Source organism: Thunnus albacares, chromosome 15 (genome assembly GCF_914725855.1).
Source record: "Thunnus albacares chromosome 15, fThuAlb1.1, whole genome shotgun sequence".
NCBI lineage: Eukaryota > Metazoa > Chordata > Actinopteri > Scombriformes > Scombridae > Thunnus > Thunnus albacares.
Window position 1 is genome coordinate 27317885 of NC_058120.1, and position 24646 is coordinate 27342530.

At 39.2% G+C, this 24646-nt stretch overlaps 1 long non-coding RNA gene across 1 annotated transcript in view; it reads left to right on the top strand.

The window, feature by feature from the left end:
* Positions 1 to 1268: 1268 nt before the first annotated feature.
* LOC122997968 overlaps positions 1269 to 24646 on the top strand; it is a 42799-nt gene continuing 19421 nt past the window's right edge. The window contains exons 1-3 of the long non-coding RNA XR_006407291.1: positions 1269 to 1629; positions 3547 to 3638; positions 23770 to 23912. This is a non-coding gene — a long non-coding RNA (uncharacterized LOC122997968). The remainder of the gene's footprint in view (positions 1630 to 3546; positions 3639 to 23769; positions 23913 to 24646) is intronic.

Consider the following 24646-nt stretch of genomic DNA (forward strand, 5'->3'; position numbering starts at 1 on the left):
AGTCCATTGGATGCAAAGGTTTGTGTTGGCAAGTTTTCATGAGGGTAATCACCAGATGAATACAGACTCCATAGAAATATCAAAATATGCTGAATCACCCACGCGTGTGTCAGTTGTTGACATTCTGGTTTATGGATGTAGGCAGAAAATATGTGACTGATGGATTTCGAAATTTCTTTATGGCCCTGTTTCTTCTCTTAGACTTTCTCTTTGGCTCCCACTTACTTTTACATTCACATTGACTCTGGAGTTTTTAACAAGTGGCAACTGCCATAGCTTGAGGCTGAACCCAATGTATAAGTCCCTTAAAGTGCCACTGACAGCCGCTAAGTGCTCCAATTGACTCTCATTCAAAAAGCCTCAACTTCTTCCTCAAGTCATTTTCTTTCAACGAGTCATTATATTCTCAGTCGCTAAGTTTAGGGCTATAATAAGGGTGCTCTAAGTTATTTTGGAGATTACTGCTCCTCTAATAAGATTTGAAGACTTATAGTAGCTTTGTCTACCGTGTGGGCGTTGATTGACAGCTGTGATTGACAGTTGGCTCAACTGCTGCTCAAGTTTAATGTTCCTTGATTACAACACCTGCCCTGTTAGCTGCCAAGCTAGCGTTAGCTTGGGTCCAAGGTAGCGGGCCATGTTTCCAGAGTGTGAAAGGCAACACACTACGCTCCTGACTTGGAGTTTCCTGGCTCCAATTGGAAAAGATGGCAGCGACTGTAAGCAGCAACTCCGGGCTTCAAACCGGCTCCAATGCAAACCGACGGGTGACGTCACACCTCAACAAGAGCAGCAGGTGAGCAAACTGTCAATCACAGCTGTAAATCATGGCAGACACATGGCAGACATCAAAATTACTATAAGTCTTCAAATCTTCTTAAGGGAGCAATAATTTCCACAATGACCACCAGCACACTTAGTAGAGGCCTGAATTTAGCAATTGAGAACATAATGACTTGGGCTGGGGCTGATGTTAGCTGCTTTAGCTAAACTGTGCTAACAGGGCAGGTGTTGTAATCAACGAACATTAAACTTAATGAAATATTGCGACAATAGTCTGACTCAGTGTGAGTCCCAGAGCCGAGGAGAGCAGCAGTTGAGCCAACTGTCAATCACAGCTGTCAATCAACGCCCACACGGCAGACAAAGCTACTATAAGTCTTCAAATCTTATTAAGGGAGCAATAATTTCCACAATGACCACCAGCACACTTAGTAGAGGCCCGAATTTAGCGATTGAGAACATAATGACCCATTGAAAAAAAAAGATTTATTGTATTTCTACAGAGAGGTTAACGCTTTTTGAATGGAAGTCAGTTGGAGCATCTAGTGGTTATCGGTGGCACTACATTTTAAGGTACTTCCACATTGGCTTCAGCCTCAAACTGTTATACTTGCCACTTGAGTGCAACCTGATTTTGTAAGACAACAAAAGAGTTTGAATAACCCCTTGAAGAAATGGGAATAATCTACTTGACAACCATGGTGTAATGAGTTAGAAGGCCTGAAGCCAGGCCACTGTCAGAGTTGAGTATCTACAAAAAAATGTCCTCCAATTGGGGTATTAGCTGCTGACAGTTCAGTCCAGGCTGAAGTCCAGACCAGGATCGACGGAAACTTGGATCAGCAGGTAAAGACCAGAGTGCAGTGCCACCTCTTGAGAGCAAAGTCTTACAAATGGTTGTTTTTTTACTTGTTGTCCCAGAGGATCAGCAATGACAAATACCAAACTCTCAGGTTTGAGTTGGCAGTCCACCAGCCTGTGAAAGGATAATCATTAGATCAAGACAGAATCCATAATAAAATACGAAAATGCATCTCCCACGCAGTGGATCATCTCTGTGCATTTAGGTTGTTGATGTTCCGGTCTGAGGCCACTAGTGAAGAAAGAATAATTGGTGGATGTAAAAAGCCAGTTGGAGACATCAAACCCCTGTTCTCTTGTCTGAAGGTTTAAACTTCATCAATTGGGTTTTAATTGCTTGAACAATCAAGAAATGCGATTATGCTGTTTTGGTAAATTTCTTGAGAAAGTTTGTCATGGTTTCACATCAGCAAACATCAAATTATTGTTGTCTGAATATCTAAAGAGACAAAAAAGCTGGTTCCCACGTAGCAGATTGCAAAATGGGGCTTATGTCATTGATGTTTGATATATTATGATGCAGATTTGTTAAGACAAGAAAGGCGAGTAATTAGTAGATAAATGTATGAGGACTTGTCAGAACAATGACTGGATTACCTACAAAGAAGACATATTTCTCACGATAAGTAATACCTTTGCAATACAAACAGTAATATGTAATGCTTTTTTAAAACTTTTTTGGCTTGTCAGTTAGTTTTCATTCTATTGTTGCATTGTTTCATTTGACTAACTGTTAGAGGCCTCAAAAAGGTACTATTACATTTCTACTGTACTTACACCATATTTTACAGTAAAAAATGCTAAAAGTAGAATAAAATCAGAAATAAATTAGTAAACATTTTGGTTATTAAATGGTTATAAAATGGTATCATTCATAAAGTTATTTATCTGAAGACATTAATGAAATCAATAATGAATAAAAGCTGATAAAATAAATAATAAATATCAGACTTTAAGGTAGAATTCAATATAGACTTTATACAGATGTACAGATTTTAACTATGTACATACTGTACATACTATGTACATACTTGGACATACTCACTTTAAATCCTATTATTTCCTTTCTACATAATAATTTTATTCTTATTTAACCTTTGTTTAAATTCATTTTTATTTTTTTCATCTATGATTGCTTGTAAATCAGTTCAGGACTGCTTTGAAAAGTGCTGTGTAAACAGACATTTTAATCATTATTTTTACAGTGCTGTAGTAACACTGTTTATAGTAGCAATAATACAGGTAAAGGGAAGCGTGACTGTGATGATTCATTTGTTGGCGTCTCAGTTTAGCAGCTTTCTAAAGATGATTGGCAGATTTGGAGGGTCAGTGGAAATCAGCTCTGTCATGTTTCCAAGGTTACAGATCCAAACAAAACTAAGACTAATCCCCTCTCTGGGAAGTCTGTGATATGAGACATGATTAGAAATGATGTGGCGTCTTGGCCATTAGGTTTACTGTTTGTTGTATAATGGTCACAACACCAAGACAACATCATAGGCTAAAGTACACTTTACAGCTGATTTACACTCATGTTGACATATCGATGATCACTTTTGTGAAGAAAGATAAACTTACATTTCCTGATAAGTGTAAAGTAAATGGACAGAAGCCTTTTACATACAAGAAACAACCAAACTGACATCATCCTTTTTCATTACAAACGCTTGTTTGTCTTCTGGGTTTTGATTTTGTTCTTGAATGCAATGCTTTTTGGCATTCGACTCTTAGATCACCGATGTTGGAGAACGCTTGAATGAACTAATGAAGAGTTCTCAAGACAACTGTGTGATGACTATCTTTGATTAAAAAAAAAAAAAAAAAAAAAGGATTTACTTTTGCAGGCAAGTTAAAGCAGATTCCTCTTAAATATCATCCTGTGTTTCTTTGCTTGCGTGTCAGTCTATGTTCACCTTCCGGAAGACGTGTGTGATGATCTGATGAGTTCTGTCTAGTCGGTGTTTGTGAGTCAGGTTCAGCGTCCAGCAAGTAAGGTGAGTTCATAATTACTTTTCTCCAAGTGACACACACACACACACACACACACACACACACTACACCCCTAACCCTAAGCCTAACCATAATCACTACTTGCCTAACCCTAACCTAACCCTAACCATAAACACTGACTCAAAAATCAGCTTTTTCCCAAGTGGGGACACGGCTTTTGTCCCCAATTGGAAAAGCCGTCCCCAATTAACTGGTCTTTAGTCTGAAATTTGTCCCTAAAAGTAGCCTATGACAGACAGACACACACACACACACACATGCAAAGAACAGCTGCTGCAGACCTCATGTCCAGCCACTGTCTTTAACAGCATGAATAATCAGGCATGGTATGTCTTCAATACACACAGACTCACACAGACACACACAGCGTTGTGGTCTCTCTGCTTTGCATTTTTGAAATTCTCATATACACACAAAGTGCCAAGAGAGTTTCACCTAAAACACTGATGAATAGTAACACTTTCAGCTCAGTATCACTTTGAATTACATTCATTTTGAACAATTCCACACTTCACAACCTACATCCTGTGCCGACGTTCAGTATCAGTGCAGGAAGTTGAGTGTCCTTATGAGTAGCGAGTAACAGATGTACAATTAATGTGCACCGTCTTCTTTCCCTAAACCTAAAACAAGTATTTTAGTTTCCTAAGCCATATCTTTACCAGAGATTATTTGCCATAAGCACCATCTTTCCTCAACCTTTTAAAACAAAAGTTTCCCTTTTTTTTATTGATCTCTTTCTGAGCAACCAACAACTGATAATTGCTTGAAAGTCATCATGAATCTACCGTGTCAGTATAGGTCTTCAGATGGTAAATTCACAGACTATTGATTATGTGTAATTCATGTAATGTTCTTCTGAAATGATATTAAAGTAGAAACATGTCTTGTGAAATGTCTAGTGATGTCTTGGTTAACTATTTGCCAGCGTATAAAGTATTTTCAACATCACTCCACTTTACGTTAAACACAACTTTTTCTTGTTGAAATCACTTCAATGATCCAATCTTTCATCCTCTGTCTAATATATTAATATCACTCTCTTGGTTAACAGGGACAGAATCAACACTACGTCTTTCTCATCTATACTCATATCATTGGTTGTCTCAATATACACAATTTATGACAGAACCTTCACCACACTGTACTACAGCTACCATGTGCAGGTGTACTATAGAAACCGAGACTTTTGATGATTGGCTGAGAGTGGTACCAGCCAAGACGTCGTGTACGTGCGGTGCAGCGAGAGGTTAATCGAACCAGGTGTGACAAAGGAAAGTTTGTTGATTATCTTTATTACCGTTTTGTTGTTTTGACACTTTGAGTTCATACGAATAATTTTCTTTAACTTACGTCAAGCGTTTTGATTTGAACTTGACGTAAGGCCAAGCCATAAATACACATTTACGTAACATATTCAAACATCCATTCACCTCATCTGAACGAGAGGCCTACAAGCAAAATCATCTTACGGTAAGAAGAAGATGAAGAAAGTGTGTGTTGGAAGTCTATTGGTGTTATTTGAAAGCATCGTAGAAAGCCAGGACAAGCACATATTATGTTAAAAGTGTCTATACACAAGATAAACTGACCATCTCTTGTACTGTAGCTGTACTTGAAATGTTGCTACTTAAGTACAATTTTGAGGTTCTTGTATTGTATGTTGTTGTTTATAATGAGAGTAGTTTTTAGTTTTTTATTGCATTTCTTTATCTTTTGTGATTTATGTGACATTGCTGCTGTTATATCTATGCAATAATTAAGTATGACACTGTTCTGCACAATAAGGACGTTTGATACTTACCATTATTCTTACTCAAGTACAATTTTGGGCTTTTAATTGTAATGGAGTGCTGTTACGTTGTGGTAACATTACTTTAACTTCACTAAGTAAAACAAGCATTACATAAAAGAAACTGTAACAACATCAGAGAACTGATCTCCTCCCCACCTTGTATTTATGCGCCTTTTTTAACCAGAACTTGACAGACACATGAACCGACTGACAAATGCCGTGCTTCCCGAGGTTCACCACTGTAAGAACGTAGGGGGGGGAATGTAAGCGGAGCTGAAAAATCATCCCAGAAAGCTCAGGGGTCAAAGTGCAACGCATTAAATGACGTAAAAAGAGAAAGGCAGATGATGAGTCTCGACGTTAAACGCTCAGCGTCCAGCTGTTACGGCACTCGACATCAGAGGAGGTATGCGGCCATCGCGGCTTGTAATGTTTTCACTCCTCACCGCATGGATCTGGTAGCTATTTCCTGTCCGACAGGATTCACACATGGGACAATAAAATAATGAGTTTGAGTCTGTGTGTGAGTGAGATCAGAGCTGTCTCTGTTGCTCAGGCTGGACTCACAAGGTTTGTACTTACAACCAAATCCAAGATAAAACCGACATTTATCAGGAATCAGTGTTGCTCTTATCAAATGTTAGTGTCTATAACTGTTGTTAGAGATGTTTAAGTGAAACACAATGTTCACAAATCAGGCCCCTGGTTTTTCATTGTACAGTGTAATGTTTAAAGGACGTCTCATTGGCCCATCAGTCCATTAATCCAACAATAATACAAAAGCAGATTATCATGAAATCTACTAACCAGACAAATTCATGTTTCCCAGAGGATGAATCATTATTTTTTGTGACTGCCTGACCTTTGTCTTTCACTGCTTTTATGCATTTTTTGTGCTTTTTTATGCTAAAAATATAAACATTTAATGGACAAATAGGCCTAGAAATATACAGGGAATATTCATGTTCCCCAGCAGATGAACTCTTCTGACCTCCGTGACCTTTCCTCCAGCACCACTCTGAGGATGAACTTTGCATAACAAAGGATAAAGATGTAAATATTATATATTGTTCTTATTTTCAATAAATCCATGAATCTGATGCCAAAGAGCACTGTTGTTGTCCAAAAACTACTTAAAAACACGTCAATGAGCCACACCTCTGCGTTCCTTCATCACTATCAACACATACGCTAGAGTTTATTTTGACTCAGTTCCACACACATCGTCCTGCTGCCAGAAATACTCACCAGAGCATTAAATGTGGATTAATCCGCCACTGAAAATAGTCCCCAACAAATGCAGTATTTCCTCCTGTTTAAGTAACATTTGCTATGAAATATGATATATGAATAATATGAAATTATGTACAGTATTTGTTATCTGTTATTAAAGATTTATATTTCAGTACAGGGCATAGAGGTCAAAGTATTACGAAAACAGACTAACACATTGTTGGTTTTGGTCTTTTCGTGGGATTTGTTGACAATAAGAGAAATTTTGAATATTTATGAGGTTTTAGAAGTTAATATTTTAGAAGTTTAGTTAATATTGTAGGGTGTAATGACTTTTATTATTGATTATTGTCCTGACACAAGACATAGGACACCAACAGCAAGGCTTAAGTTTGTTCATTTTTAGCTTTTAGCCCTTTTATGATTTTCCAGAGGCATGCTGTGCACCTGGCACACATTTGGATAAACGTGAGATTATTGAAGAAGCCAGAAGCATAAACTGTAAAAGTAGGTGTGTTGCCGATGACCCACGCAGAACGCTCCTCATTGTAATGAACTGATAATGTGGTTCTATAGTAAGAGAAGTTGATAATTCTCATCTGTAATGTGCAGTTTCAAGTGTGCACTACAGCCTCGCACACCACCACCAACATGACAACCACACCGCTTTTAAAACATTACAGTCATGAGTTTGCCATTTGCCATCCAAATACTAACATTTTTGGAGGATTCGGTCATCTGCATCTTTGAAGTATTTGACTGATGAATTCCTGAAAATGGATGAGGCTTTGAAATAAAAGCCTTCATTTTTCCTCCTCGTGAGTGGATCCAGCCTTCCTCTGTTGTAGACTTTTCTCAGAGAGGATGAGCAAGCCGACCTGCCAGTGATCACCGCTGATACAGCATGTGTGCGTGAATGAGAAGCAGGTGTGCGTTTTGCTGTGTGTCTGCAGCCTGGTAGAGGTGCTGCAGACGACCTCCTGTCCGGCTGAATCTGGTAGGTGACAGTCTGGAAACCTGAGCTGTACCTGAACAATGTGCTCATATCAGATTGTGCACAACAGGTTTTCTTGGTTGCCATAGATGTCCCTGGAAATAGGGCATTATTAAGTCACTATTCACCCACAATATTGACGACAATCCTTTGGACCAAGTGGAGACAGCTGCTTACGTTGGTTTATTGAACAGCGTTTACTGTGTTATGTGCTCTGATTTCAAAGCCCTGCAGTGTGGCCTTTGTGTTTGTTTAGTTAAATAAGACAAGTTAAATACTAAATTCAGCAACACCTCCTCAAAACTGATGTGATCTAGGGATGTGCAGAGATCCCAGTATTTGTATTTGTATCTGTATCTGTTGAGGCAACAAAATTATTTGTATCTGTATTTGTATTCGAATAAAACTGGAAAGAGGCTTAAAAATCCTGTTTTTGTTTTTATGACACTTTCAGGAAATTAAAGCGTCACAATAAGTGTTCATGAATAAACTACCGTACGAAGGAGGTCCCCATATCGGGTCTTGAACTGGAGTCTCCCAGATCATAGATGACAGCGCTGACTACTGAGCTAAAACTTTACTCATCGCCTAATGCAGACAGACCTCTACCTATTTATACACCCATAACACAGAGACAGTACACCCTGTAATGTATAGGGAGCAACTTCAAAGGCAATTATTGCTTTGCACTTTTCATTTATTGCCTATTTTTTACAACCTAACTTTGTGGAAAGGAGAAGGGGAACAACAGGTTATGGAGAGTCCATTGGGAGCACTTTGCTTGTGTCAGTAGCTCAGCTTTATCTCTGGGGAACACCCCCAACAAATAATTTTTTAAATATTTGTATGAAACAAATATTTGTATAAAACACACTATTTGTGCTACCCACTATTTATGTATTTGTATTTGGACGTGATCATATTTGGCACCTTTCAGAGCGTGTCAAAGGTTTCAACATATGTGCATTTAAAGCACATTGTCAACCACTCAATTCTCATTTTTTAACATTATGTTATGGCATTCCTCTTAATATGAATTGAATTGCAGAGGAGGTGAATTGGTGAGGGTCTACTAAAGTTTGAAATTAGTCTCCAGTAACTACAAATTTGAGCACATGACTTCAACTAGGGTACAGAGAGGCCTGGCTAGCTTATATTATAGCTATACTGTTAAAAGATAAGGCTGCGATTTTACATAATTTCCCTTTTATCAGCAAATCTCATGTGCAGAGCCAAGCCAACAATGAACTGATCTACTAACAAGTATTGTGTGTGTATCCAAAGCCTGATATATCTTATTCCTGTGTGTCGTAGACCTCCATTGTTGTCCACAAACTATTAAAAACACATCAATGAGTCACACCGCTGCACTGGGTGACAGTGTTCCTTCATCCTTGTAGACAGTGGTTACCGTAGTTTGTTTTGAAATGGCTCCAAAGTCTAATAAGAGCGATTAGATAGTAAAGCCTCAGGAGAGAGATTAATGCGGTGGACGCCACTGAGCATGCACAGGAACGTGGCTCCGTTTACAGAGCTTCGCTAGCTTGTTGTGCTACATATCACCTCTTGACCTTGTACGACATTGTGAATTTTTTTAAAGAACTTCAGTACAAAATCAAGACTGTTTGGTCTTAACTTAAAGATCCCTTCCAGACGTGTTTTAAGACATATAAAAATACTCTGCTTTGAGTAATAATTTGTGTCTGATGGTTTTTTCACAAAAAAGTTGTGTTGTCTTGTACATAATGGAAATTATTTGGTAACCCTTCCTTTAATGGTCCCCTGATTACTAAGTATTTACCCAGTAAATATATGGTGAATTATAGCATATTATTGGGTAATTACCACTGGTAATAAGTAAGTGAATACAGAGAAACTGCAGCTGAAATACTACGAAAAACTTCCACTGTTACCCATTAACTCAACTAAGTGTCTTTGTGACCAGTTTAGGTTGGTAAAAACTCAGATATAATAATGTACTTCCAGGAAAGTAGACAACTAATTCTTAGAAACACTTCATCTATTACATATCAGTTCAAGTTACAATTGTAATTATCCGAGGTTTATGTTGGTAACAGCCCAAGTTTAATTATGTACTATCTAGAAATTAAGATTACCAATAAATTACTTTTTCTTATATAGTTATTGTTTTTTACCTGGTAACAACCTCTGCAGGAAGTTTTCCTCTAGTGTCAAAGTACATGTTCTTAAATACTGGGCACGTTCTTGCAGATGTTTTTACAGTTTACTCAGTAAGTGAGCTGCACTGTAAAAGGAAGCCTTGTTTGTTATCCTTTGTAATAGATTATTCCATTGTCTGTGCTGTTAACAGGAACCTGTACCGTATATGTTCCACAACGTCATTATGTAAAACATGACAATTTACTCAATAAGCTGAAAAAAAAATGCAAATGTCTGTGACTGATTGACTGACTGACTGAGTGATGAAGTTATACATCACTCACCTTGGCCGAGTGTCGCCACTTCCTGTATCTGTCGTTTCAAATTAAAAACTCTCTAGTGTTTTATACATGGTCCAGCCATATACTAGATTTTGACCTTGTCTTGTTTTACATGCAGCTGTATACAACACTTCACCCCAAGACAAATATATCTTATCTCATCTCATCTTATCTTACTTTCTCCCCCTTTACTGACAAATTCAGGCTCTTAATTTCATAAGTTGAACTGCTGCATTACAAGACGTCTCCTACTTAACTGTGAAGTGCATTCTGCTTTCTTCAGTGTTTTTGTGCACTGGAGGCTTCAAGTTTCCACGTCACATGTATATAAATTGCATACTGGACCACGATTGGCTCTAAACTAGTTGTGATGTCACAAATCACATGTTAAGCTGAAATTTAAGGTGAGCGCAGAGAAACTTTCCTCCGTCAGCAGATGAATGTGTAAACAAACATACATCATTCTGCAGAGTGAAGAACGAACAAGAAGGAAAACACATTTTTAAGCTGAGGAGGGGGGGCTTTAATTTTTTTATGCAACAAATGAATGTTACTTAACAAAGTTATACTAAATAACAGATTCGGCTTTGGAAAACAGTCGGTGACAAAAAGATGCAACGCTCAGGCCAAATTTCCCATCTGCATACTTCTGCAGTGAGTGTTTCCTTCTCATGTTACGAGCTCTACATGTCGATCATGGTGTTAAAACGAGAGTTATGTTTCACTGAGGTGAGAAGAGTTTGAAGCAGCTTGGAGACACCGGAGTAATAACTGGGATCTGTGGAGTGAGAGACACACTGTCTGTCTGTCTGTCTGTCTGTCTGTTTTCCAGCATGTCAGTTATTCAGATCCATCTCCTGGCACTCTGCTGGAATCCCTCAAGAAGCATCTGGGTCTCAAACCTTCCTCTCTCTCTCTCTCTCTCTCTCTCTCTCTCTCTCTCTTTGGTTAAAAGCAAACTCGAAGCTTTGAAGCGCGGGCCAACGTACCGACCTGCCTGCACTGGCCAGGGTGAGGTGTAGGGTGGCTGCAGGGGGGGTGGGGGATCACAGAGGAAGTACAAAAATATGTCCTGATTTACATACACTTACATTTTTTTTTCTCTCTCTCTCTCTCTTTTTGCCCTCGTACTGTAACACAGACTTAAAACTCTTCAGCACTGTGAAAACTGGGATGTTCAGGTTCCACATGTTTCCATGTTGAAGCAGTGAGCTGATGATATATGTCACATGGATCCATTTACTGGAGGCATTAAAATTCCACTGCAGTTAGAAGATGCATCGGAGTTATTTATGTGCAGAAGCGGCACTGAAGCGCGTTGAAACACAGATGTAAATACACAGAAAGATCTGAATCTGAATGTTCCACCCGCCTTCACACACACACATACAGACAGACAGTTCATCAAAAGAAATCTTTGATACCGTGTACATGGCTGCATTAACCTCCTATGAGCCCTCGGAGCAAAAGTTTGTCATTGGGTTCCAGTTGACTCCTACTATACATGGTGATACTCCAGAATCAATTAGCTGATTAACAGATAATCGTGTGTGTCATTTTTAATGCAAAAATGCCAAAAAAATCACTGGTAGCAGCTTCTCAAATGAGAATATTTGCCTCATCTGCCAACATCTTTGGGTTTTTGACTGTTGGTCAGACAAAACAAGTAATTTGAATATGCTAGCTTGGGCTTCAATCAATTGATTATTAAAGTAAATCATTGTCAGACCTATTGATAATGAAAATAACAGTTGGTTGCAGCCTTACATTAACCCTATGATGGAATAATAATACCTGTCCCTCAGCTTTGTGTGTGCAGTTTGATAAAACACAACTTTACAACAAATGAGCTCAATATTAACTAAAACAATTAAAGTATTAAAGCTAGATTTTGACACAGAGTCCCTCTTCAAGTCCAGGACCCCAAGACGGAGGATGGAGGACTTGTCATAGTTCTGTACTTCAGTGCTGCAAATTTCTAAGTAGTAGTCTAAATAGTAGTCATGTCGATCCAAATGATATAAACAAATTATATAAACCAGTGCTTTTGGGGCTTTGGAGACTATTTTTGGCTGCACTACTTTAAGTTTTCAATTCTGGATGATTTGGTGACACTCCTGGTTACCGTGGTAACAGCAAGTGCTGCTTAATACTTTCAGCAAACACTCATGTAGTGAAGAGCAGCTGTTTACAGTGCAGCCAAACATACCCACTTTGTTTTGACAAAAAAAGTCAGCTGATAATAAAATGCAGACAATAAACTCTGTCTTGTTATGCGTTAATCATGTTCAGCGCTAACTGTAGTGACAAACACATTGCGTTTCCTGTGGCTGTCTCATAATGAAAAACACCTCATATTTTGCTATTTTAACACTTTTAGGGAGAAGAAACAACAGCAGGATGTTCACTTTACGTTATTTAGCATGATTTCACTTGAAAACTCCTGTGCATTGGGTAGAAACTACCCTTCCACTTTCACTACAACTTTTGGCAAGACATTCTAATCATAACCTGAATTATTGGATAATTAATTTACAATCAGAATATCAATATATGCAGACGCAAATAAATAAAATGAACAGATCCTGCCAGTAGAAATCATCATGTGCGTTCTGAGCAGGAATCATCTGTACACGTACAGAATGCAGGTTTTTATTAATGTGCAGCAACAGTTCAGAGGAAAAGACGTCTCTGTTCTCTAAAATCATGTATCTTCTTTCCCTCTCATCTTTCTTCTTCTCCTTGCATCTCTCCTTGTGAGGGAAATGTGGATGCAGTTAAGGGGATTGTTACAGTATGTACCCTTTGATGTGTCAAAAACAGCAGAGTTCCCCTTTAATAGGAAGTTATTACATTAACACATCATCATTAGAAGACAGTCATTTCTCCCCCCTGTTCAGTCTGAGCTGAGGGTGGTCACGTGGTTTGTGGTTTGTCTGTGTCACGGAGCTGAAGTCTATCTTGAGATCTGACCTGGAAACTCAGAGGTGAAGTGGCCCATTAACCTCTGTCTGGATGTCTGTAGGCCTCATAACAGGAGCCACTTAGCATTGTTGCTGTCGTCTCTGAAGGGCAGCTAAACTCCCTTTCAAGACAAGTCATTCATCCATCCGGACCGGCGAGCAGAGGACAACAAACCTCCTACGAGGTGTTCAGTTCAAAGGCTTCTTCTAAATGGAGACGTCAGCAGAAAAGGTCCTCGACCACCTCCCCAAAGTCCGCTGAGGTCTTTGGTTTCACTCGCAGGAAAAACACAGGTCCGCTCTTGTTGTCGGACATCAAAGCCGAGGTCCTGGAAGGAGAAGATTTATACGCTGGTCGTGTTCCCCTGTCAGGTTGATCCATGTTTATACACGGCTTTTTCTCTACTTTGACAGCTGCTGTGGTCAGAGTTATAGATTATACAATAGCTTGGCAAACCTACTGTAGAAGCGAGCATGGCACAGCCAATCCAAGAGTAAAATTCAACAAATAGCTGAACCCCACCTCGTTGTTAATAATGCCATGTTGGTACCAAAATTCCAGTGAATCAGCAATTACACACAACTCTTGATTAAACAAACTCAATGCTTGTACCTTTCCCCAGGTGAAGATTGTACAGCCAGTCTGGCAAACTCAACCGCAGAAATGATGTGTTCATACCAAAGTTGAGTAAATCACAGAGCATTCGTGGCTGATCACGGATGACACCACATTCATACCAGAGCATCTGTGAATCATCAAGAACAAATCACCAAAGATTTCATCATTAGTAATGATTCGTAACAACTTGGTCATGGCTCATGGTTAATCACAAAGTGGTGCAGCAACAGTGATCATCCTCACATTTTTATATCCTCTAGATTAGTCTAAATCAATGATTTATAACTGTGGTATTAATCAACCCGAGCCAGCTGTAAACATGAGTCTGCTTCGTGCACATGGACATTATGCAATTTTTTTTTTTCAGCCATGCTGGTGGTGAGAATCTAGTAGTCCAGACTGAAATATCTCATGAAATTTTGCTATGCTTCCCAGAAGATGAATCTACATTTGTAATCCCCCTGACATTCCCTCCAGCGCCACCATGAGACTGACATTTGTGACCAAATACCTGCAAAGCCACTGACATTCCCATCAGTCTCAGCTGTAGTCTGTGTTCACTGGTAATTAGAAAATGCATGTTAACATGATAAATGTGGTAAACATTATAGCTACCTGCTAAAGATCAGCATGTTAAAGGGGAACCAGATCTCTGTAGCCTGCTCCTCATCTCTGCTAGCAGCTAGCAGCTCCATGCTACATTAGCCACTGACAAATTTTACCCAGGAACAAGCTAACATTTAAAAGTCAAAGTGTGCCACGACCATGAAGAATCATTGCAGCAGTGGTCCGGTATGTTTTCCTGTGTGTCTTGGCTTCATGTTAGTTCGGCATAGATACGCATGAGGCTTCAGGTTATATACTGGTGCTAGCTTGCCATCTGCACGTTCCTCTCCCACTTCAAATGTCTCTGTACCTGATCAGAAGATACAGAAACGTCTAACTAAAGCAGAAATTGTTTTTGCTTTATTCACATCTGAATCTGTCACAATAGCAAAACTATAAATATGGTGGATTTCAAATAGAGGGCACTCTTACTTAGCATTTTTAACCTCCTCAAATTTAATTTTATAAGCTTTTTATAAACTTTTAAAGTTGTTATGCTGCATACTTTTTAACTTCCTGACCCTGTACTGCACTGTATAGTACATTTTGTAGTACTACACTGTGACTACAGTTGTACTTGTACATGGGCAGATCACTCTGTGTGTTTGTGACAGATGGACACCAGAGGAATACTGACGGGCGTCTCACATGTTAATCATCAGAAACCTCATGTTTATCATAACCCTCAGTGTTTGTGTGTGTGTGTTGAATGTGTGTAGAAAAGTCTCAAACATGCATGAATATGGATTTGGCTCTCATTACTCCGTCTCAAGGCTCGAGTCCAACACGATCATGGAACAAACCTAGATATAGATATACATATAAACATATGCTGGTGAGGCAAGGCCTGGGCAAAAATCACCACACGTCTGTTGTGTAACTTTGTCCTGCTGGTGGTGTTTGTCTATATCTGATATCTCATGTCCCGCGGTTTAAAAAGGTGAAGTGAAGCCCTTGCTGTCTCTGCAGAATCACATCTTTGTAAGAACAGCAGAAATTTTGGGATTGATGGGCGTGAATCTGTGAAATTCAGCACACAACTTTCAAAGGATTTCATCAGCCCAAGAGTCGCAAAAAACTTCCTTAACTCATTAAAAAATGAAAAATTCATCCTTAACTTCAAGCAGGAGCACATTAAAAACAATCAAAATTGCAGTTGACAGTGTGTCTTCTGACAGCGGCAATGACATGCAAACTCTTTGGTCTTTCTCTTTCACTTCAGTGAAACAGGCAAACCTCAACATGTTTGATTTAAAATGTCAATTCAGCTCTTCAGCACAAAATCCTCAGGGTAGCAGAAGAGGTTTCTAATGATTAGCTACGGCCATGGTCCATTATTCTTTGATCATATTGTACTGTGGCACTTCAACTAGTGCCTGTGGTGTGTTGATTGACAGGTAGCATAAAGTGGTATGAGTGAAATGTGCCCTGGGAGGCGGGTGCAGAGATATACAGTCCAAAACAATGCTTTCCTTCACTGAGGAAGGGATTTAACAAAAGAAAGAAGGAGACAGATGTAATGCTGGCACAAACCAAATCTAGCAGTTTTTTTTTTTTGAGGAGGGAGGTAAAAGGTTGGAGTCTGATTGAAATGCGAGGAAGGCAGGACGAGAGAACGTGGAGAGGAGGGACAGAACACGTTAGACGAATCAGGGGAAAATGTGCCCTGAAGCTGAGTGTGCAGGAATACACAGATCAGTGTGAGGTTTCACTTCAGGGGAGTTTGGATCTGATGAATGTCAGAGATGAAGAAAGAGCTTTGATGGGGGGAAAAGAGGAGGAGACAAGCAGAGAAGTTGTGTTAAAGGTTATTATGTGTGTCTTTGTCAAACAACTCAAGTAATTCATCTCAGAGATTCTGTTTACAGTATCACCCGGTATATCATAAAGGCTTAGAGGAATACAGTCTGATATATATATGTATATTCTTTGAAATTTATGGCATTTTTTGGGGCTTAAAAATGATAAAAATTTTACAGCATAACAGGATAAACTAGCTACATCTTAAGTATTAGTGTTGTTATATTCTATCAACAATAACGTCCCTTGCACTGTATGACTGATCTCATATTTCTTTTACTGTGTATCTCTGTATAAACTGAAATAACACATTCTCTAAGCTATAAAATTGCTTTTCGCACCAATGTCATCAAGATAATTTGCTGCACTTTCATTGGCAATGAAAGTGATGGGAGAAAGGAGGAGACGGGGAGACCCAAACAGGAACAAAATGTACCTGCAGACCTGTGGGCTGAGGTAAACGCTCTCACCTCAACACTTAAAGCTGTCTGTGATTATGTCTGAACTACAAATATGGCAGAACACCACAGAGGTCTCCACACCCTCAGATTTTTTTTCATTTTCAAACTTGCAGCCCCAACTGATGCTGACTCAAATGACATCACTGGAGGCAATTCATCAGATTTCACATAGCATAAGCAGTAGTACTCCACAACACCTGGAAACACGCTTTGATGTGTAAAATCGGTGGCCTTCCCCTTTAAGGGAACAATAAGCCAATCAAAACTTTTTAGGTGGGATTAAGAATGGAGGCATAGCTAGGTTGCTACTTCGCTACATCTCTAAAAAAATAGCAACAGAAAAACTAAAATCAAAGAACATATTAACCACAAAAATTCAGAGTGTGGATGAAATGACTTACAGAAATACAGATTATGCACTTAGCGTGTTGAGGGAAGCAATAAAAATACAGAAGCCTGAAAAATACAGAAGCTAAATTAAGAAAGCAGACCAGAAAAACTCAGCCAACGACAGGGTTGATGTTTTCATTTTTAGATTGGCACATTCACCATCTGTATCTTCAGTATCTGTGAAGGATTTCAGGCCTCGGGCTAAATGTTTTAGACCGTTTATCAAATTGAATGACAAGCGCTGGAGCAAGAACATACAGGGTGGCACCAACAATATGTGCTGACTCATGACGAAAGGTTGCAGCTTTTAAAAAAAAAAAAAAGAAAAAAAAAAGAAAAGTAAGACAGACGCCGGCTAATGATGACAAAATAAAAGATGCAAAGCGACAAAAGCAGCAGAAACTGGTGGAGCCACAGTGCCAGTGCAGAGGGGTGGGGGTGTTAGGGTAGATTTGGATGCAGGGTTCAGTTTTCTGAAAGGGAGCCACGCTGCACTCACAGTTGACGTGCTCACTCGTAATGAGAGCTGATTTGGGACTTAATCACGCATTAAGCCTTATTGTTGCACCTCCGGCCAACTGATGACACAGTGGACAGTCTATCGCGCTGTCTCAACCCAACCGCCCTGGGGCTCGACCTCACAGCGTGCAAATGGCATGACGTAAGGTCCGACTCGCCCCGTGTCATGTCTGTGTGTGTGTGTGTGTGTGCGTGTGTGTGTGTGTGTGTGTGTGTGTGTGTGCATGTGTGTGTGTGAATTGGACAGACTAACAGAGACAGGAGTGAAAGGTCAAAAAGTCAGTTTGTACAACCAGTCGGTTTCCAGATCTGGTTTACATTGCAGTATTTAGAAGAAAGTCAGATTCAGATACACACAAAATTACAGATTTTTTCCCCTCCATTAATATCCTTATAAATACTTCTGTTTATTTTCTGTAATTTACATTATTTAAATGTTTTGTATTTCAAATATAAAGGGTATACATACATATACGAATTGGGTTTTATAAAAAAAACCCAATGTAATTCATTAAGCAATGTATTTTATATCATTTTAATGTTTTAAAATTATTTACTCTAAATTCAAACACAAAAATAATTAATGTCTGTATGTACATGTACATTTGTCAATTAAAGTTGTATATTTTTATACTCTGAATATACTATCATTATCATTATTAGTGCTTGTATGTATTTTCATGTATTTGTTATCTTTCATTTGCAATTGTTTAGTATAGTTTTGTGCTTTAAATATAGTGGTACATAAAATATGCATGTAGAATATACAAATTTAAGCTGTGAAAATATCACATTTTTCATTTCACTCATTATTTGTGCTTTTTATATTTTGATTATTTTTGTATCTTTTTGCATTCTTAATATACTGGTGTATAAACATGCATTTTATAAAATCTCAGCTGTAAAAATGTTTGAAAACATTTATTTAAAAGTGTGCCTGTTGAATATTATTTAAGTCTGCATTTTGGTGTAAATCTGTATATGTTGATATTCTGATTATACTACGATATACTGGTACATAAATATACTGGTTATTTCATTTGTTTAAAATACCTCCATTTAAATAACAATAATAATGATAACTGAGAATTTACTCAAAATACTTTTCATATTAATGTCTGTATTTGTGTTTATACATTTTATTTTGTTACAGATACACGTTTTGTAAAATCATACATGTATTTACTGTTTTAAATAACTTTATTTAAATAATAGTCTTTGTTTGAAAGACATGCTGTAAATATTGTTGTCTGTACGTGCGAATGCAGAAACCACACTTACAACCATCAACCGCAGTTGAACTTTTCCTTTCACCTCGAGGCTGTTTTTGTTGCATTATAAAACATACCGGCCCAAATTAACAGTGTGCAGCACGCACAATTATGTAAGCATATCAAGATATCGTGTTTGACGGTAACACGATAAGATCCACTTTCCCTTTCCTGTGAAAGCGTCTTCTTGGCTTTCATTATGTGTGTGCAGCAAAACTCCCAACATGAAAGAGAATCAGTCCATTTGTTGTGATGAATGGGTGGATGATATTGGGAGTTGCAGCATTCTTCTCTGAGTTGAGGCTTGTCTATAAAATGTGTAGCCTTGGGTGGTGTGCATGTAAGCCAGGCAGGCTGCATTAAACTCAGATTTCAAAAGCAATGAAATAACTCAAAGTGTTGTACTGTCTTCTAACTGAACACTCCTTCTTCTTCTTCCTCTGCTTTCTTTTCAGCTGCTTCCGTTAGCGGTCACCACAGCGGATCATCCGTTTCCATCTCTTCCTGTCCTCTGAATCTTCCCCTGCCGTGCAAACACCCAACGTGTCTTCACCCAACATATCTATAAACTTCCTCTTTGGCCTTCCTGTCTCCTCTTGCCCGGCAGTTCCATCTTCAGCATCCTTCTCCCAATATAAGCATCCAACCTGAGCTGTCCCTCTAATATCCTCATTCCTAATCCTGTCCGTACTCGTCACTCCTGACGGAAATCTTAGCATCTTCAACTCTGCCACTTCCAGCTCCACCTCCTGTCTTTTTGTCAGCGCCACCGCCTTAAAACCATACAACACAGTTGGTCTCACTGCCCTCTTGTAAAGCTTCCCTTTCACTCTTGCTGGTACCCCTTCTGTCGCAGATCACTCCTGACACTCTTCTACCAGCACTCCACCCTGCCTGCACCCTCTTCTGCACCCCCCGTTACTTTGGACAGTTGACCCCAAGTATTTAAACTCATCCATCTTCGCCACCTCTACATGTATGCAAATGTACTCCATCTTGCTCCTACTGACTTTCATTCCTCTTCTCTCCAGTGCAGACCTCCACCTCTCCAGGCTCTCCTCAACTTGCTTCCTGCTCTCATTAAAGATTACAGTGTCATCTGCAAACATCATGGTCCACATTTTCTTAATTGTTTACTTTGGCAAATGTTGCGAGGCTGCTGTTTTAATGTTTTTGATGAAATGCAGTGGATTGTTATCAAGGTAATATCCTGCAAAACTGTAAATGGTTCCTGTTGGCCATAATTTTGATTAAGTATGTATACTTCCCTTCTTATATTGTCCCTTTGGAAGCATGTGATGGTGCACTAAATTAACTTAATTACCTCCTTACTTGAGTTTTCCATTTTATGTTACAGTGATTTATACTTCCAGGTAAATATATTTCAGAGGTAAATGTTGCTCTCGATACTCATACTTCATTTATCTGACAGCTATAGTTAATAGCTACTTTGCAGAATTGGATTTTTTATGTAAAATGTATGATCATGTTTAATAAAATATCATGCATTGCTATAGATTAATTTGTCCAAACAATATGTAAAGTCAACCATGAAAGTGAATCTTTACCTTGGAAATAGTTGTTCTGACAGCTAATATGTCTAGGCAAGTGATGGTCTACTTACTGGTTTTATTCCAGAGCTTTTAACTGTGTAACAGGATCTTCATCAGCGAATGGAATTTGCTCAGTTGTCATGGAGATGGATCTGTTGACATGCAAGCTCAGTCGCTGTTATAATCTCATCCATAGCACTTTTAGGACTCCTCACCCATGTTGGCTTAGTTAAATGCAACAGAAAAGTTGTTCCTGTGTCTGTGTAAGGCTAAAATATCTCTCTTTTATCTTTCTATAAAACATTAAAATCATTCTGATAACATTCATTTATCTGATCAAATGGGATGGATTTTGGGAGACCAGACAACCATCCTCATTATATAAAACATTTCTTCACTGTTAGTTTGTGGATCTTAGCCACAGCATAGTTTAGAGGCGTGCTTTTGGATCTCAGTTGGCAGAAACTGTTTACATTTCCAACAAATGTGGTTGAGGTCTAATTTGTTACATTTCTTTCTTATCTTCCTCAACATAGAGGGGGTAGGTATGGATGGTGGCCAACAGTTAGCACAGCTCCATATTTCTCTAACAGCTCCATATTTGCTTACCAACACCCATCTCTGAGCGATCCTATCCAATCTGAAGGATTTGATTTAAACCACTCTCATAACTTTACACGCCCACATATTCTGTTTCATTTGGAAAAGCACCACATTGCTGAAGCTTGAGATGCTCTAACTTCCATTTTATTGTGACTAAGCAAGCAAAATCTATCTGCAGATAAAGACCATGTGATATGGTTAGGAAAAGTTAGTAAGTGGACCATGAATTGAAACTGTCCACGTGCAGCAATAAAATTCTGCTTCATTTATAAAATACATAAAAGACAAAGAACATTCTGCATAATGAGTTTTTCACATACTGTAGTAGTATTACCACACAACGCTGACATATCGTCAGCTTTTTAAGTTGATATATTAAACTTGTTAGCAAACAGTTGCTTATATCCACATCTAGCAGTTACAGAGCAACATTATCATTCATTTGGAGTTGTGTTTCTGTCCACCTGGTGAATATAAATCCAATATTCACTCTCTTTTAGTTCTGTTTTTGCTTTCTACCAACTCCTGATGGAAATATCTGGCTCTTTAGCTGCTAAATGCTCCACTATGTTCACCAGCTAGTCTACAGCTAACTGTGTCTGTTTGCCGTTTGGTGCTGAGCAGGTAGTGTACAGTGACTTTTTAGAGCTTTTTCTCGGAAAACAGCTGCCTGCTACGGCTGAAAACAATACTACGAAATGACTGAGAGTGAACCAAAACAGTAAAGTTGCAGCCAGACAATGAGCTGAAACTCGCTATAAAGCTCCATAAAGCCGAGAGGAGCTGCAGAGTCGCTGATAATTCTCTGAAAGTTCATCACTAGGGGCCACGACCAACACATTACACACTGTCAGCTCATGCATTGTTATTATCAAAGTATTGATTATAGCCTCTTTAAGGTTATGAATAGTTCTTGCGGTGAAGCAGATGTTGCCATAGGGAACGAAACTCCCCCCTGCACGTACTGTATGGATGAAATTATCAGAAAAAGGGCGTGGGCTCAAAGTATGTGTTGGCCTATTCTCCGTTGTATGAATATATACCCACAGGACATAGGCATCAACGTCAGCTATTCTGATGAGGGGCCCAACCCACTTCTTACCCTCCTAAATCATTGATTCCCTCTCTGCACACACACACACAAAAACTTTCACTCCTTCTCTCTCTGGAAGTGCTCATTGTTTTGAGTCCTCCTCCACACTTTGATGTGAAGGGGTCAAGCGGAGGCTCCCTCCTCGTCCCCGGGGAGAGGCGAAGAGCAGAATATTCAGTGTTGGGAACATCTGGGAGAGCGCGCTAAGCAGGGCTTACTTGGCAGGCGGTTGGTATTGGCACCGACAACCTTCCTACCGGGGGCCTTTCATCTCCGTTTGAACATGTGGACTCGGCCCTAACCCTGGGAGGAGTCGGAGGGCTCGCTGCCAGCAGAGGCCAAGGCGTGGTCGCTCTGAGGAGGAATCCGGCTCTCCTGCTGTCCTCAGGAGCTCCACCGAGCATTCCTCCTTCCCTCCCTTTCTCCCTACCCATGTACAAGCTTCCCTCACCTCTTCCTAACATACTGTCAAAACCTCTGCCTTCAAAAGCATCCAGATAGTAGGTTTCAGAAGACTGATTGTGATGTTTTATTGCCAGCATAGAAGCTCATAGTGTAGAAATCATCTTCCAACTCTTAAGCTGCACAAAAACCTGAACTGCTAAGATTTTTTTAAGGTTACACTGAGGCAGGGGCAACACTTTGGATGAAGAATTAATGGACGTGATATGAATAGTACGGAGCCTTGCAGGTATCGGGTGTAAATAGTATGATAATGTATGCAAATAAGTAATAAACTATTTGTGCCCTTAAAACCCTATTCCCCGAGGGAATAAGGGGAATGGAAGTGATAACATTTGTGGGCTACACTAAACTACAACAACCTGTAACTTCAGCTCCAACTGTCACAAAACCCTGAAGTTAACACAGGGGAGCAAATTCATCAGTTTGTGGGATGAAATCTACAAATTCAAGGTTCAAAATTACTAATTAATGTGCATGAAAGGGTTCTATTCCAGTGCTAGGCTTCATTGAACAGGGAATACTTCTGTCTTGGGACAGTGGGTGTGTTTCAGTGATAATGATGCAGGGCCATTATGAAAACACAATGACACAGAATGTAATTATTGCACAGATAGGACTTTTGTGCAGAGGCTAACAATGAGTCCTGTAAATTATATTAGAATGTATAAAAAGCATCCACCAGTTTTCATTTGTGCATAAAATCCATATGGAACCATAAAAAAAACAAATAAATGTTGCAGAAACAGTTTTAATTGCAAGGCGGAGGTTGTAAAAGTTGACGTAGTGACAAAGAGAAGATACAAAACAGGCAAAAACACATATTTCAAATGCACCTCCCTGTTGTGGTAACTGCTTCTGCTTCTGCTAATGTTGACAAAACATTCACGTCTTTCAGCAGCTCACCATTCAGTGCAATGACGAATATAATAAGCGTTGTTGTACCTGCAACATCCTCAGTTCAGGTTTCCAGATCCGCCACCAAAAAAACAAACAAACAAACCAAAAGTGGATCAAAAGTATCATTCATCCGCTAAAATAACAGAAATGCATCTGCGGTGGGAGGCATATCATAATAATAAAGTAAAATGATATATTAGAGTCACTGATGTTTGATCTGCACTAATTCATATTTTATTTTGCCAAAATCTCAGAAATGTGCTTAAAACTTGTGCAGCTTATTGATGCAAATGTAAGTAAAGGCAGGAAGAAAGTGTTTTTTTTGAACAGGGAACCAAAGACGTCCTGTAACACCACCAGCCTGTGTGTGTGTGTGTGTGTTTATTATTAGGTGATGCGGTCTGAGCAGCTTTTGGACGTGAGCTGGATACTGTCACAGAGACTCACAGGGACTCGGCGCAGCACAAGTGTTTGTGGCCGTATTTCATCATCACTTGAATGTGCGAGACTAAAGCACGCCGCTGGTGAAAACAGGTGTGTGTAGACTGAAGTCTGAGTGTGTCTGTGTGTGTGTGTGTGTGTGTGTGTGTGTGTGTGTGTGTGGAGACAGAGTGTGTGTGTGTGAAGCAGGAGGAGGCTGGGGAAAGTCATTGAGCCTCTCCGGCTTCATTATATCTGGGTCATTGTGTTTAAAAGCTGAGTGGCGCCAGAGCAGCAGGTCAGGGAATACCTCGGATTGTACCGTGATACCCCGGCCAGGCTGGCACTGCTGGGATACCCGACTAACATTCCCAAAACCTCAACCACTTGAGCCATTTCAATATGAATTTTGAGGTCCAATCATAATTATAGGTTATAATGTTCACACTGCTGCTGAAAATGCACCAGTCTAATGTAAAAATGGTGGAAGAATGGTGAGTTTTTTCACATTAAAGAGTTTTTTGGGGGGAGTTTTTCCTAAGTATTGAGGATGCTATATGCTGTTAAGACTGTAAAGACCCCTCAGGCAAATTTGTGATGTGTGATATTGAGTTATATTAATAAAAATTGACTTGACTTGACTTGACTAGAAAGCTGCATGGACCATTAATTTTCTGAACTCACAGCAAAAAAAAATACCTTTATTCAACCAGAAAACACAGCCGTGACCAGGAAATTATAAATATTGAGATCATCAAGTGTTTGGATGTTTTATATTTTATTCATGCAGTCAACTGTTTGATTATATTTTCTGTATTTTTTTCCCCAAAATGAAGGACTAAACTGCT